This window comes from Bison bison, unplaced genomic scaffold (assembly GCF_000754665.1).
Source record: "Bison bison bison isolate TAMUID 2011002044 unplaced genomic scaffold, Bison_UMD1.0 scf7180017864274, whole genome shotgun sequence".
NCBI lineage: Eukaryota > Metazoa > Chordata > Mammalia > Artiodactyla > Bovidae > Bison > Bison bison.
Genome location: NW_011494846.1, coordinates 5,631,157 through 5,645,678, shown reverse-complemented (window position 1 = coordinate 5,645,678; position 14,522 = coordinate 5,631,157).

Genomic DNA, 14,522 nt, shown 5'->3' with positions numbered 1-14,522 from the left:
CTACACAGAAAAATGTAACCCTCCTCCCCATGATGGCCCTTTCCACTTTTGAAGGCAGCTACGGTGTGCTTTGTAATCCTCTCTGCTGAGAATCAGAGAACGCTCTTTCCTTCAGCCTTTCCTCATTGCAAAATTTCCAGCCCTTTCATCATCCCGCTACTCTTCTCTGACTCTGCTCACTTGTCAAAAATTTATTGTGCACCAACTATAGGCCAGGCATGCCTAGAGCTAAAGTACCAACATAAATAAGATATAGATCCTTCCGTGAAAGAGTTCTGGGGCTAGTGGGTGAGACAAATGAAAAAACTGTATACTGTAATAAGTGCTATAATACAGATATGCATGGGAGATGTTATGGAAGTATAATTTGCCTTTTTGTGTTAGAAATAAGCAATGTGTTTCACGTAGGGTTTGACTGGTGCAGAGCAGGGAAGGTCTCTCATATCTTAGAATTTTAAAAATCTCATCTGTAACCCAACTTATAAGCCCCTTTTCATACCTAATGTTATTTTTTTATGACTTCCCTTTTGATCTCTTTTTCTGTATCATTGCTGTTGCTTAGTCGCTAAGTCGTGTCTGACTCCCTGCAACCCCCTGGACTGTAGCCTGCCAGGCTCCTCTCTCCATGGGATTTCTCAGGCATGAATACTGGAATAGGTTGCCATATCCTTCACCAGGGGATCTTCCTGACCCAGCGATCCAACCCACGTCTCCTATATTGGCAGGTGGATTCTTACCACTGAGCCACCAGGAAAGCCCTTTCTGTATCATACTCATCAACAATTGTCTGTTTTATTGGTTCTTATTTTTCATTCACATATGTTTTAATTTTATCAATTTTTCTACTTTAAAAAACGGAGTTATCATCTCTGTCTTTTTGGGTTTCTTAGTTTTCAGCCTTGTTGAGCTCTAGCACATTCTTTTAAGTCGACAGATCTCCTTTGGGTAGTGCTTTCACCACACTCCGTGGGTTTTGGTGTAGGAGGTTGTTCTGTGGTTGCTCAGTTATAAACGGTTTGTAAAGTTAGGTTTGTCTAACCCCAAAGTTCTCCCAATGACTCTCTTCAGATACTGTCGTCCAGAAGCCCTGCAGAGTCTGACGTCTCTGCTAAGAGGACACTGGGAGCGATTGCCCCTGCAGAGGGTCACTCCTCTTGCAGCATCCCTTTGCCTTCCTCACCACTTAGAGAGGAACAGCAACACCCCCCACCCCCCAATTAGGGCACACAACGAGGGGAGCTGGCAAATGGGCATGTTTTCTTAACTATGTTGCCAACATTCGAGAATGAGTTCTGGAGAGAGACCCTTTGCCAGAACAACTAGTTAAAACAGGAATATGATTGTGTCTAGATTTCATCACAATAGGATGAGAAGCATCATTAAGCAAAGTGGGAAGGCGGTGGACTGGTGTAAATCGACTCTCCTACTCATTCAGAGCAGGAACTGTTCAGTGAGCTGCAGGTGAGCCTCATAAAGCTTTGTTTCACGTGGATGCCTGCTGGGCTGGTGACTGAGAAAATAATGTAGCCCAGTTTGTTACTCTTAAAATAGCCTTTTCTTATCATCCTTCCTTCAGGACACAGTGGTTTCATGCTCCTTTTCTCCTTTCCCTATAAAAATGCATCCTTAAGAAAAGATCCAGAAAATCCAAGATAGATAACAAGATAAAAATGATTGATAACAATATTCAACCTTACCCAGACTGACATTCATTTTAAAGGGACACAAAACCTTAGGCTGAGGGAAAGCGTGGATTTGTAGACTTTTCATCATCAGTAGTAGAAGGGGCAGTTTGGATGGAGGTTCTAGTGTGGATGGGGCGTGGCTCGAGTCTTAAATGAGCCAAGAGGACTGGGTATACATACGCAAGGCAGTGGTTCTCAAGCAAGCAATATCCGCCCCTCCCCGCCCCCTAGGGGGACATTTGGCAATGTCTGGGGATGAAGGCAATGGCACCCCACTCCAGTACTCTTGCCTGGAAAATCCCATGGATGGAGGAGCCTGGTGGGCTGCAGTCCATGGGGTCGCTAAGAATCGGAACCGACTGAGCGACTTCACTTTCACTTTCCACTTTCATGCATTGGAGAAGGAAATGGCAACCCACTCCAGTGTTCTTGCCTGGAGAATCCCATGGATGGAGAAGCCTGGTAGGCTGCAGTCCATGGGGTCGCACAGAGTCGGACATGACTGAAGCGACTTAGCAGCAGCAGCAGCAGCAGCAGCAGGGGATGTTTTTGGTTGTCTTAACTGTGGTGAAGGTTACTAGGGGCATCTAGTAAGTAGAGGCTAAGGATTCTAGACAGGCCCCCACAACCAAGAATTATCTGCCTGCAAAACTCTGTACAGGAGTTCCAAGGCTGGGGATGCCTATTGTAGACAGACACAGATTTGGTAGTGACTCTGCCCCCCAAGTGGGAGGGGCAGCAGGAGAGCCTCAGGGTGCCAGCTGGAGACGAATGGCCTTCCCTAAATAAAGGAGTCCCCACTGCTTAGCAATCGAAAGTCACTGTCCTACGACCCAGTATAGACAGATCTGACTTCTTTGGAGAATTCTGAAATCCGGATTTTTACGTGAATGTCTACATTTACAAATACCAGCAATGAATCCAAATGAACAAGGTTGAGAAAGCCACACAAAAGACGACCATGAGCTGCACTTGGCTTTTGGGTCGCTACCTACAAGCTGTCACCCTGACAGTCGTGTCCTAAGAAGTATAGTGCAGGTTGCAAGGTACTGGGGGAATGCTCTGGCCACTAGCCCTTCTGTCTGCAAAGGCCACGACTGTCCTACTGAGGCAGGAGGCACAGAGAGGTCTGTTTTAGCTCTGTGGGGGAAAAAAAAAGGTATTGATGATCTAAAATTGCTCTATCATTATTCAACATAGTTTCCCAAAGTAATTTCACCTTTTCCTCTTGTAAAATTCTCTTGGGCTCAATATGCACATTTTGGATTTTGGACTTCTACTAATTCAAATCTCTGTCCAAAAGATTAAATAAGATATACACAAGCAAGTTCAGAATGTAGAATGACTCTACAGTCTCTTAGAATGACTAAGAGAAATGTCAGTTGACCTCCACTATGGAGACACTGCTTAACTATGTGAGTGGGACTGTAGATACCGTTGTTTAACTGGATAGAATTAGTGACCAGCTCCTGGGATAATGAGCTGAGTTCACCCGCTTGAATTTGGAGGGCAAACACATGTTCTTTGTGTCTGGGAGGTATGCTTGAGGTTTCCTTTGTCTCTCCCTGCTTTGGGGAAAAGCAAATTTGGCATGGCCTCTGAATGTCTGCCTCCTCCACGCTTTTTTTTTTTTTTTTTTGAGTATAGAAGCTTTGTAAATTCGCCTTGTTCAAAAACAAGCACCATCTTCATACCTGCTGAAAGGTAATTCTGATCCAGAGGCTGTGTAATGAACAAAGGGGGCAGTAATACCAACGGGCGCGCAGACAGCTCAGCCCACGCAGGTACACCGACCGGGGAGGGAGGCCCTTTGTAAAGATCCCTTTTTATTGTGACTCTTTCACCTCCCCCAGCCCAGCCTGAGCCATGAGAAGAAGAGCGATGTCAATGAGACAGGCCAATTTTACCCATCTTACACAATCGTGCATTACAGACTTTCCAAGAAGACGCCATTCGGGGTGAATCACCAGATTCAGGATGAAAAGGTTTTGATTTGCAAAAGCGCTCAAGCATTTCTCTTTAGAGCCGGAGATGGCAGGGAAGGAACCTACGTGCATGCAGCTGCTTCACCTTTGGGCCAGGTGCACTGGCAAGCACTCCGTGGTGGAGCAGGGAGAAGGCACCCAAGCGTTTACAGGCGCCTTTGTGACACCCTGGGTGCCTGGGCCCGTGAATGCCTTATTTAAGCCAGCAAAGAATGAAAGGGTGCTGGTGACGGTGGGGGTATTGAGACGTGTGGAACTGAGTCAAAGCATGAACTACTTGTTAACATCAACCGAAATTAATGTTTAAGCTTTCAGGTTTCAATTGGATTTCATCAACCCAGGAAAGAGGTGATAAGAAAGTGCTAGATTGAGGATTCTATTATTTTGGATGATTTTGGCTACTGATAACAGAAAATTTATGTCAAATGACTGAAACCCTTTATTACTCAAACTTTGGTCTCAGGACTGCCTTCACCATCACCCGGGAGCTTGTCGGAATTGCAGAATCCACAGCTCCAGTCCAGACCTGAATCAAAGTCTGCATTTTAACAAGACACACAGGTTATTTGTATGCACTTTATAATCGGAGAAGCACAGCCTTCAACAAGAACTCTGTGTTTTTCTTTTTCTAAGTCTCAGAGACCAAGTCGGCTAGAGGTAGGCAGTTCCAGGGTTGGGTTAACTCAGCAACTCAAGGATGTCGAAAAGGACCTGGGTGTTCTTCATTCTTCTGCTCTGCTCTGCTAAGTGTGTTTACTTTTATACTTGGATTTATCTTCCTGTCGTCACAGGTGGCTGCAGAAGCTCCAGGCATTACCTTGCGCAGCTGAGTGAAGGGGTGGGAAAAAGGAAGCTTCCTCTCACACATATGCCTTTTTAACAGCAAAGAAACATTTTCCAGAAGCCACTTAGTAGATTTCCTTTCATGTTATATGTCTCATATCTGGCTGTCCAGAATTGCAATTTTTTGCCCATTCCTAAACCAATCATTGGCAAAGGATTAGAATCATGATGATTGGCTAAAGCCAATGAATATTTAACCTCTGGGACCAGGTAGGAGTCTGGGCTTCTTCAATGCACGTGGTGATTAAATATATGAACAAAATGGGTTTCTGTAACTTGGAAGAAATAAGACTGCATAGGAGAGAGACGGTTGGTGGGAAAATCAACAGTGTGTGCGGCAAGAATTTTTTAAAGGCTGGTCATGTATATTTTGGGACATTAGGAATTTCCTCGTGAGTGTTTGTTTGAGAGTTAAAAAAGAACCATCTGTGAGGGTTCCCTTTATGTCTGAGCTCAGAGATAGTGCTCTAGTGACATGTATAGCCTTGGATGGTTTGTGCTACAGGAAGTTCTTAATAATAGGATAATGCAATTATGTTTTCAAACGAGACAGCTAGAAGGGGCATTTCAGATTACTTCGTGTGTCATGCCCATACAGTTTATAAATGAACAAAAAGTCCAAATGACCCGTGCCGTACATTGGTCAGTTGTGTGGAGACCGCGATAGTCTCCTTTTATGTGCGACCATCTTGACGGAGGTAGTTCATTCTTTCAATTTTACATCTGGACTTTAAAAAAGCACATCATTTTACTTTTCTGGGGGAAAATGAATGATTATGTGGAGTGAATCACATAGAGGCCATTTTAAGACCATCTAAGAGAAATAGGATTTAATTAAGCCGGTCAGAGGATCCCAGCTGTCACGAAACCACGAGACCCCAGACAGCAGGGTCTATCTGATACAATCTGTAAGCACTTGGCAAGTGTTTGTAGAACAATTAATGGAGTGGATAAATGAATTAAGTGTAATTATATCTTTCTCTAAAGAAAGTTGTCGTGTGACCTACCTTTACCATTTGCATTCTTATTTGCTGTATGTTGTTTTTAATGGACTTTCTCTGAATAAATATGATTGAACCAAAGGATTCCTGGGAATCCAGGATACTTTCTCTTTCATACTCTTATTTCTGAGGGTCTGAAAGAGAACAGCAAATCCAACAGGAGGCTCCATTAATAAAGGAGGTGAGAAAACTAAAGCTCAGAGAAATTAATTCAAGGACAGCTACTTATCTGTGAAGTTGGGATTTAAAAAGGGAACTGTTTGACTGAATCCATGCCTTTAACATATATAGTAGTTAATCTATCTAAGTGTTATTATATGCTAGGAATTGTTCTGGGCTTCACAGATGGCTCAGTGATAAAGAATCCGCTTGCCAGTGCAGGAGATGTGGGTTCAATCCCTGCGTCAGAAAGGTCCCCTGGAGAAGGAAATGGCAACACACTCCAATATTCTTGCCTGGGCAATCCCATGGACAGAAGAGCTGGTGGGCTACAGTTCATGGGGTCACAAACAGTCAGACACAACTTAGCAACTCAACAACAACAATAGGCATTGTTCTAAGTGCATTATTCCTGTAACCCTTGCAAAAAGCCTATGAGGTGGGAATTGTTTACTATTCCACTTTACAGGTAAGGAGACAAAAGCTTAGAAAGGCTGAGTGACCCATCTGTATCCATGTAGCTACTCCTGTTAGCCCTGGGCATGAACTTATGCCTGTCTGATCCCAGAGCTCCACGAACCACTATCATATTATTGCTTACGGATGGTGGAACACAGTATTGTATCCTATGTCGCTCAAGAGAGCAGGATTAGCGTTTAGAAGAGCCTTTAAGAATTGGTCTGTGCCAACAACAGACTTGTCTGCCTCAACTACAAATGAGCTGGGGTGGCAAAAGTCACTGTCAAGAAGGCATAGGCAAATTTACTGCATGTAATTAGAAGTAGGATTGGTAATTTCTGTAGTCTTTTTCAAGAATAGAGTTTTATAGTATAAATTTTTTTAAGGCACTTTTGTTTTCAGTACTGAGCCATTCACTTAATTGGAAATTATTCTTTGCAAGGGAAAGAAATAGGTAGAAAAAGGAGACTTTCATCTCCTTGTCTTTGCTCTCTCACATGCCTACCCCACCTCCAGCTCTTACACTCAAACCCCTACGCTTGCAATTTATTGTAGATGACATTCTTTTCCACATCTGCAAAAGCAGTGCCCACACTTTCTTAAATAAGAATTGGACCAGTGTTTAGATATATTTACCACCTCTTCCCCAAACACCAATGTCTGATAATCTAAAAGCCCACGTCTAAAACTTGTGAGCAGTAGTTGAAGCTTCCATCAATGCAAATCTTAGATAACAAACACTTCACGGCAGCGAGTGGTTGCTTCATCTCAGTGAGGTTAAGATGGTAGTCAATGGAAGCTCTGATTGGTTTTGAGAAATGGACACAGTGTTTCTTTTTTCAAATTGGGGTATAGTTGTTTTACAGTGTTGTGTTAGCTTCTGCTGTAAAAGGAATGAGTCAGCTATATGTATACCTATAATCACCTCCTGGACTCACAAACCCCTGCAATCCTACCCATATAGGTCATCACAGAGCACCAAGCTGTTTTCCTCCTGCTAAACAGTAGGCTCCCACTAGCTATCTGCTTTACACATGGTAGTGTACGGAGAACAGTATGGAAGTTATGTAAAAAATCTAAAAATAGAACTACCATATGATCCAGCAATCCTACTACTGGGCATATACCTAGGAAAACCATATTTCAAAAAGACACATGCACCCCAGTGTCCACGGAAGCAGTATTTATAATAATCAGGACATGGAAGCAACCTAAATGTCCACTGACAGTTGAATGGGTCAAGAAAATATAGTACATATATACAATGGAATATTACTCAGTCATAAAAAGTTGTAGAGATGTGGACGGACCTAGAGTCTGTCATACAGAGTGAAGTAAATCAGAAAGAGAAAAACAAATATTGTATATTAATGCATGTGTGTGGAATCTAGAAAAATGGTACAGATGAACCTATTTGCAGGGCAGGAATAGAGATCCAGACACAGAGAACCAATGTGTGGACGCAAGGCAGTGGGGAAGGGGGCGAGTGTCAGATGAAATGGATACAAATTTAATATTTGCCCAGAGAAATATTTTCAAATGTCTCAGTCTAGTTTGAGTCATCATTCTCCATGCTGGTAAATGACGCTTCAGTAACTTGAAACCTTACTAAGTGACATCATCCTGTCTTCGAGATAGTGAAGCTATCTTGGGCTCAGAGGACAAGCTTCTCAAGTGGATCCTGGGCACTTTCTGTTTTCTGTGTCTCTCTTTCCTTTTTCTTTGTCCTGCACTCTCCTTCCTCCCATGGTCTACTTTTCACTTTGAAAATCACTGATTTCAAAAATGCATCTGTAGCGGTTAATTTTGCATGTATCTGATTTTATGGGTTTGTGGAGCTCCTGAAGTTAAATTAATTTTAAATGGATTTTAATTACTAATGCTTTGGGCCATTGCCTTTAGCAAAGTCAACAAAACAATCAGGGTTACCTTAGTTTGTCTCTTTGAGGAATGTGCTCACCCGTTTGGGCTCTTACTAAACAGAGCAGCTTTCTAACTAGAAACATAAATAAATCCATGGCTATATTTGAAGGTCTGAGTTTATTTCTTTTTCAAAAACAGCCACCATTGATTTAAGAAATAGGATTTTAAATGTGCACCAAAGGATTTTTGTTTGTCAATAAAACCTCATTATTTTTCAAAGGTGGAGAGGATCCTAGTCATAATAGTATGCTATGTAAATGCTAAAGCAGAGGCTAAATTATGACCCAAAGGTTTGAATTCTATTCTTAGCCCCACACAGAGTGCTTTGTATGTAACAGTAGAGAAATCAGGTTCCTTCTCAATACAGTATCCCCTTGTAAATTAAGGGTAATCAACTCCTAGTTGAAAAGTGAAGGCATAATGAGATAATGTTCAAAATGGCTTTTAAGTGTCTACCTATAGAGGTTGAAGGTGAAAAAAGAACATTGCCGTGTTTGTGAATACCTGCCTCCTGGGAGGGAAGGCTACTCAATGTTGTTCCCAGCGGAATGTTCTGTTCAATCAGGAGCCATCACTTGAGTGGTTTGATAATAATAAGCTTAGATTGACTGCAGATAAAAATGGGAAAGGTTGATTAAGTCATTTAGTCCCTTGACAATTTTGCAAACCAAGCGATTTCTGTTAAGGATTGGCCTTAGACTGTGTAGTACACAGTCCAGTCGAATCACCAAGGTTCTAGTCTCCACCTTCCACACCTTCCCCCAGAAAAGAGCATAAGATTTTTACTATTTTCTCTGAAAATTCATATCAAATTTCCTTCCTGTCTATATATGCTACTATTATTAATGACTCCTAGGTGGTCTCTAATACTTCTTTTATCCCTCTTAGTTGAAAACGTGCTAAAATACACCCAGGTAATAGAAACACCCGAGGTTGGCAGCTGGTTAATTCATTAATCAGTTAAATTCATTGTTTAGCTTGACAGATATAAGACTCTAAACAGCATGTTAAAGCTCTATGTCCAAATATATGAATATAGAAGATAATTAGAAATAAAATAGTGATTTAAAATTAAAACTCCAAACATAAACTTCCTGAGACAAGTACAGGAAGAGAAAAGGACCTTTTTTTTTTCCCTCCAGTTTCTCTCTAGAACTGACTTTCCACCCCTATTTAATACAGCCCTCACTAATCCTATTTAACTCACATTGTATGCAAATGTGCAAAGCCAAATAAATATACAAGCAATTATTTATTAATAGCAAGAATGTGTGTGTCTATACTTTTACAGTTTCCAGAGTATTTTAGACTCATTCTTTAAAATAATATCTGCTTATTTTTCTCAAGCTTTAAAAAATAATCTATGTAATTGTTTCACCCTTACAATGAGATTCATCTTTCATTCATGTAATTCTCGTTTGGTTCATGTGTACTCAAAAATGTAAAAAGTTGAGGATGTTTGAGAGCACCCCCAAAGTGCAGATTCCAGGGTTTTGTATAAACACTACCACAGGCTCATATGCGCACACACACACACACACACACACACACACACACACACACTCTGCTTCTTTTATCTTTGTCTTGTTTGGTATTCCCGGTCAGAAATTACTTTCCTTTCAAATCCCCCTTGATAACTCAGATTCTATGTGATTGCTTTCAGTGGTTGCCCACCATTAAGGAGTCTTCTTTAAAGGCAAAGAGACTGGATAGCAAAAAAGATGAATCAGAGGAAGGAAAAAAAAATCTTTGAAGAAGAAAATATGCTTGGGCAAAACAGGAGAAAGCAAATGACATCTTAGTTATACAGGTACTTCTAAAACTTGTGCTATTATATATTATATATATAATTTAAGTTGCACGTGAATTCTCCGTACTTTGGAATAAATTTTGGAGTAAGTTTTCTTGTTCTTATTCATCTTAAATATAGATCACTATTTGAAAAAATAAGTGATAACTTGTTTTCTCAATTATACAAGAGTGAAACTGACCATAGAGGACTTCAAAAAAGAAGCAGGGGAGAGGGGAATTTGCAAAATGAGGTGTTTGATAGAAACAAAAAAGTAAGCACTATTTAGACAGAGTACTTGTGATGACTAAATCACAGGATTTGAGCAATGATGGGAACCAGCTCATCTTTAATTTCTTTATGCCTCTTGGGTAATTTTATGCACATAAAGGAGCCTCCAGTGAAAATGTCTTCATAATCATCAGTTCAGTTCAGTCGCTCAGTCGTGTCTGACTCTTTGCAACCCCATGGACTGCAGCATGCCAGGCCTCCCTGTCCATCATCAACTCCCGGAGTTTACTCAAACTCATGTCCATCGAGTCAGTGATGCCATCCAACCATCTCATCCTCTGTGGTCCCCTTCTCCTCCTGCTTTCAATCTTTCCCAGCATCAGGGTCTTTTCCAATGAGTCGGCTCTCCGCATCAGGTGGCCACAGTATTGGAGCTGCAGCTTCAGCATCAGTCCTTCACAGTCATATTTTATCACTATGGTACCCCTCTGTTTTCTCATCCTAGCCACACAGGCTTTTCTTTACTTCTCCAAACATTCAAGGTTCCCTCCTGTCTCAAGACCTTTGCAAATGTTCTGCTTTGCTGAAAGAGTTCCCAGAAACAGCATGGATCTAGGACATCAGGATAACCCATGATACAGCTGGTTGTTCAGATGTGGGTGTGACACACAGCATCCTAGCAGGGTCACTTCTGGGGACACTGGAACGCACTGTCAGGGAGAGTGCAGGGCGAGGGGATGGGAAGCCGCCGAGGGGTGAATCTCAGTAACAGCCGCATGTCTAGAGGAGGCATCCAACGAGAGCGAGAAATGGTCACGGAAATAGGTTCTGTCCGCTTAGGGCAATGTCTTAGGAGCCAAAGGGAAAAGCAAGTTTTAAGAAAACAGATATAAGCAGTATTGGACACAGTACTAAGCACAGGGTTGGCAGGTAGAAAGCACTTCATTTCCCCCCACCCCTCACCATTCATTCATTCATTCATCCATTCAACCATTCATTCTACAAATATGCATGTATAGCCAAGTGCCAGTTGCTCAACTCATAGAAGTGAGGAAAACAAATACTATCCCTACTTCATCCTAAAGCTTATATTCTGGGGGAAGAGGGAGTGGGGTGAAGAGAGACACAAAACAAATTCACAGTGAGTATATAATATAATATCAAGTGGCAGTAAATGCTATGAAAAATGCAAAGCAACTTGAGGAAATGGAAAGATCTAGTGGGGCTGCTTTGGGCAGGGGAGGCAGGGAGACCTCTCTGTTGAGGGGCGGGGTGATATCTCAGTACAGAGAAGAATGAAGTGAGGCCTGAGATGCTAGCAGTTATGATGATTAACGAGATGACCTGAAGAGGATGGTGTGAATGGTACCAAGGGATGAGAGAGTCCTGAGAAGGAGAAAGTTGTCAACAACTCAAATGCATTGAGATGTCAAAGTAAAGGATAGGAAACTGTTTATTGGATTGTTAGTTTTGACCATTAAGGAGGTTAGTGATCCTAAAAAGAGCAGCTGCATTGACTTGTTTGGGAGACAAACTGCAGATGATTAAGGAGTAAGACGGTAACAGGAAATGGATAGAGGGGAGATATTTTGAAACAGTTTAGCCATGAAGGAGAGTGGTTAAGGGAGTTGCTTAGTCGCTAAGTTGTGTCCAACTCTGGCAATCCCACAGATTGTTGCCAACCAGGCTCCCCTGTTGGTGGATTTCCCAGGCAAGAATACTAGAGTGGGTTGCCATTTCCTTCTCCAAAGGATCTTCCAGACCCAGAGATCAAACCCACGTCTCCTGCTTGGCAGATGGGTTCTTTACCACTGGGCAGATATAAATGATACAAAACTAATTTTTTGTGCTTCTCCCCCTCCGCCTCCAGACAAGGTTTTCTCAGCCTCGGCACTGTGGACATTTGGAGCTGGATGATGCTTTTTGATTTGAGAGTGATAAGGGGTACTGCCCTATGCATTGTAGGGTGTTCAACAGCATACTTAATCTCTACCTACTAGATGCCAGGAACACCCCTTCCAGCCAGTTGTGACAACCAAAAATGTCTCAAAGTGTTGCTAAATGTCCCCTGGAAATTAAGTCTCCCCCAGTTGAGAACACATGCTCTCTACTGAGTTAACCTGTATAGTTAGAAATGATGGCTAATGAGCCCATGGAGAGGGAGAGAGAAAAGAGATTGAGAAGGGAGGGTCTTAACATGAGGCACCATAGTCAGGAAGTTCAAAACACCAGCAAGTGAGAAAAAGCAGAACTCTAAGGACTGTTAGTCAGTGCTGTATTGTATGAGTTTAGGAACAAATGTTACTCCAAATTAAGAAGGGAGCATTGAAACTGAAAATCAGAAAAGAAAAAATACGTTTGATATAACAATTTGGAAATCAGCATGCAAATTTTCAAGGAAAAGCAAGATTATTTTAAAAAAGAGAAACCATCAGTTATCTTTTTTACTTATTAGGAGGATGAGACAAATGAGCACACAGTTTGAGTTGGAAAGTGGATCACGTGATTCATAAATTGCCCCTTAGCCTGGGAAGTCTTTAACTTGGGATTGAAGACAGATGTTTCTGATGTGACTCATGTATTTTTACCACTTTCTCATGGGCATGAACTGAGTTTATTCCTTTCTGTCTCCTGGTGATGTCAATGTCTTGTTTACACAGGATGAGCCTGCCTAAGTCAAAACTAGCCTCAAGTCATGTGATGCATGGTAAAAATACAGAGGTGGGTTTCTCTTTAGATAGAATATAGTTGCAGGCTCTAGGGGAATAGACTTGATTTCTGGGTTGAGTGCATGAATTTTAGATATTTGGGAATGTTCTAGAATAACAGGATTTCAGAGTAGAGAAAGATTGCCATGGTTATCTCCACAAACATTTTATAATTTCTTGAGATGATATTTTAAATATTACACATTAAAAACACCTAAAAAGTTGTGCCTCTTTTAGCGGTAGAAAAAATGTGAATATACTACTTGGTAATCAACTGTTCTCCCCCCCAAATTAAAATTAAATATTCATCTACACCTGAAAAGACCACTGGCATTTAATACCATATCAGAGAGAACTATTATAGTTATTTTATGATGTGATTTCCCTAAAGCCTCATGACAGTTTAGTGAGTCAGGTATTATTTCATGTGAAAACAAGAAAAACTAGCAATTGTGCAGAAAATCATACCTAACAAGGTAGAAACAGCTGTTTTGTGTCCAGAATTGATCTTTGGACATCACTCCCTCAGTGATTTTTTTTTACCTGTTTGATGAGATCTCAACTTCTTTTTAATGGTAAATACACAAACTAAACCACTTTGGGACTGATATTCGGGCAATTGATTTCATCCAGCCAGACTCTATCCAGGACAGCTGAGTCAGCAGACATGATTTTTGTCCAGGTCCTATCTAGCAGAGCACCCTTCAACCTCCCCTGGCCGACCTCTCTAGCAACACACTCGGGAAATGATCCATCAAGGGTCATATCAGATGTTATGAAGAGGTAATTTTCTCTGAGATTTAAATTAAGGATTTGGGTTTGGTCACTGGCCTCCATATGAGGAGAATACTTAATGATTTTTAAATTGAGTACAGTTTTTGTAAGCAAGCGTATTCTGTTGCAAGATTTTTGGAATTTATTACATCCTAAAGAAAAAAGAAAACAGCCCTCAGAAAATCATTAATTTCTAACAAGTAACTTATTTCCATTACAAGGACCCTTTCTTTGAATGGATAGTTCTGGTCTAATCTATATGCTTTCTTAACTTTCATGGTAACTGTTACTGTGCACTTGTTATATATGTATATGTGTGTGTGTATATGTATGTATATGTGAGTATATACACACACACACATCTTCTGCTCCAAATGTTCTGTTTGTTTGCTTGTTTTCTTTTCATTGGGCTCTTAAGAGCCCCAACAACCCACAATAACTTGCAGAATCTACTTAGCCCCAGGGAAAAAAAAAGAGCATCTCCGCTAAGCATCACTTCTCCCAAACATTATAAGGGGATACACTGAAGTGACTTTAAAGAAAGAAATCTATGGATAGAAGCTTCAGGATACTCAGTGTAAAAGCAACCCCTGAGTCTCTAAGACAGCATCTCACCCAACAGAACCAGGGATCTCTTCCCGGTGTGCGTGCAGATGAAATGATTGGGAAGGCACAGTTGGGTGGGCCAGTGGGGAGAAGATGGATGAGTGGCCTCTGTGTCTGTGAGGTGGTCAGCGAGAGAGGCAAATCCCACCGCCCCCCACTCCCATAGCTGTATGTGCCACTCTTCCTCTATACAAAGACAATTTGCTTTTCATGTAGTAATGAAGAACAATGTTTAACAGACAAAGGAGCTTCTAGTTTATTATTGTGCTGTCTTTGACTAGAGCTCGATGCTGGGAAAAATGGTAATTCACAGTGTGAATGCTTCTTTTCCAGCCTTACGGGTTATGGCTGAGCATGTA